Source organism: Teleopsis dalmanni, chromosome 1 (genome assembly GCF_002237135.1).
Source record: "Teleopsis dalmanni isolate 2A chromosome 1, ASM223713v2, whole genome shotgun sequence".
Taxonomy (NCBI): Eukaryota; Metazoa; Arthropoda; class Insecta; order Diptera; family Diopsidae; genus Teleopsis; species Teleopsis dalmanni.
Window position 1 is genome coordinate 107,836,762 of NC_051846.1, and position 2,880 is coordinate 107,839,641.

The following is a 2,880-nucleotide window of genomic DNA, read 5'->3' on the forward strand; positions in this document are numbered from 1 at the left end:
GTCTCTTGGGTAAAATATAATGCCGAGTAAATTTACACATAAATGTTTAACCACAAAGGAACGTGATTTTTTGTTGTTAGCAATGCTACGAGTAAGTGTGACACTCAAAAGTAAATAAAATTGAAGCATTAAAAGGCTTAAAAGAGGAAATATTCAGTTTTTTTAGCGTGAATTAATTTTAATTTATTTTCTTCTTTTTTTTTAAATGCGTTTTAATGAATTGATATACTTGAAATGCTTTAAACTTTTAACTTAAATGCATTATTAATCTGTTTATTTTGTTTAAATGTTTTTCTTCTTTAATCTTTGAAGGTGTGACAGGAAGTCGAATACCGCTAACTAAAATAGTTTAGACAAATATTAAGAAAGATACAGCAGAGAATTCTTCAAAGCGTACTAGATGTGAAACCTGTGAAGAAAGAAAACCAACTGGGTTTTCAAAACTGATCTCAATTTCAAAACTAAAATTTTGAAGGTTTAGAGAAGAAATTTTGCGAAATCTGGTGTCGCTAACTAAAATAGCTTAGACATATATTAAGAACGACATAGTCGACGTTCTTAATACACCCAACGTGTACTGGATATGAGACCTGGAAAGAAGGAGACCCTGTTGGGTTTCCAAGACTGATCTCAACTTCAAGACTGATATTTGGGTGCAAATTTTTGAAGATGGCGGGAAGACAAAAAAAAACGATTGGCAAAATCACGTAGAACCGTCAAGAGATATAAAAAATTTCGACTACACCCAACGTGTACTGGATATGAGTCCTGTGAAGAAGGAGACCCTGTTGGGTTTCCAAGACTGATATCAACTTCAAGACTGACATTTGGGTGCAAATTTTTGAAAATGACGAGAAGACAAAAAAAAAAAACGATTGAATCATAACTGTTAAATAAAATTAAATTTTTAATGACCAAAATTATTTGAAATGAATTAACAACCGTACAAAAATGTGTTTCTGGAAACGGGTGTGATTAAAGTACACCGTTACCAGTAGATTCTGTGGAGTGTAGAGTTTTAGTTTAAGTCTTGGTGCATGTATTAAAAGGCATTGTCAATCTTTACCAATAGTCGTTATATGTCCACATTAAAGTAGAACACTCTCTTCAGGAAATAAAAATTAGATCTTATATTTCGCAGTGTACTTCTATATCTTGTAGTAATAACAACCGATATCATTTAAGAAGTTATGTATTAACAATAATTAACATTAAATTCTCTTTATTTGTGTCTGTAATTTATTGTCGTATAAAATATTAACAATTATTTATGTGTGAACTTATAGTTAAAGGATATACATGTATAAATACATGTATATATATCCATATATACCTTATGATTAAAAAAGAACGAGAATTTCAAAAAAAAACGTAAAATTTTAATTTTTAATAATTTTTTTTATTATAATATTATGATATTTATTATAATAGTGTTGCCAGCATGAAAATAAAAAAAATTTGCCGATTGGATAAGCGCGGGAATTCAAAAATTCTCGTGCTTTTTTGATCACAATGTATATATTTATTCGCATATATTTTTTATAGTCGTTGAGGATTAAATTACTTAACAATGGTAGTGTTAAAATTCTGTGGTGTTCCAGAAAACTTTTGAAAAATTTCGCAATAGAATAAAAAAAACAAAAATGAAAAAAAGTGAATATGTGAATGAAAATAGCTTTATGTGAGCATAAAAGCTACCGCAAAATATGAGAACATAAAGAAGTTAAACGTGAATACTCCTTCAAATATGCAATACACACTTACACATAAATAAATGCAAGGATACACAAGTATGGCTTTACATAAATACGTTGTAGTCACGTAAGTGAGCCGAGCGTATTTGCATACATTTTCACGCTGCATAATTTAAAAAGGTGTTCTGCAATTATTTCCCTTTCTCACAAACACACACATACACACACACACACACAGTTACAGCTAACGAAAGGATTTTATTCTCACACGTGTTAACAGCACATCAGCAACTCGTGTGCCTTGCAATTGCAAGGGTTTCTTTGTGTGTGTGTGTGTGTGTGCATTTGAGGTGCTTATAAATGCGAAAATGTCGGTTGCTTTACGGTTGTATATATTTGTGTGGTGTTGTGTGTCGTTGTGTGCAATGTGTGACTGTTGCCGTTAATGAAGCGCATAAATTTAATTAAAATCTAATAAAGGCCGCTCTTAGTTCATGCCTCATTTCAGGAGCGGATCAGGTGAGCACACGAAACACTTGCATGTGATTGATTAATTCAGTGTTAAGCAGTTTTAATTATTTTCTTTTAAATAAACAAAGAAAAAAGTCTAAAAAAATTAATGTTAAAAAATGCACTTTTAAGCTGTGAAATTGTAAGGATTTGGCAATTCCCATAAATCACGTTTTTTTCCAAAGTAATTTTTCTTTTGTTGCATTCAGCAATTTTCAGTACTTGGCACATATTTTGGATAAAATGCATTTTCTAATGGCGTTGAGTTATTTATATGTGTACTTACATACTTAAATGGGATGCTAATATATATTAACATATTTGATATATTATATAAAATTCCTTTTTTTTTTAAATAAGAAATAAGAAACTTTAAGGATGAAAAGATTTTAAAGAAAAAAATCCTTTTTTTATGGAGAGTGTGAGTAATAAGGCAGAAGGACAAGCCACAAGAACCATAAATGCTATAAACCATGAATGGTGCATGTGGCTGACATACTTATTTTTACACCCAGTGAAGCACATAATATGCGCTTTACTCACATGTGCAAAAAGTTTTGAATTTCGAAGTAACTTTCAACTACGAATGGCGAGTGACGAAAACAATAAAACTTTTCAAGCACGTCAACTGTGATTTCTATGCATTCCCATTTATTTCTTTCATACATTTTTTTTT

General features: G+C 30.6%; 1 protein-coding gene across 1 annotated transcript in view; it reads right to left on the reverse strand.

Annotated features, from left to right (window-relative positions):
• The window catches only part of LOC119665462, a 24,651-nt gene that overhangs the window by 675 nt on the left and 21,096 nt on the right, over positions 1-2,880 (reverse strand). The gene's annotated exons all lie outside the window — the stretch shown is intronic.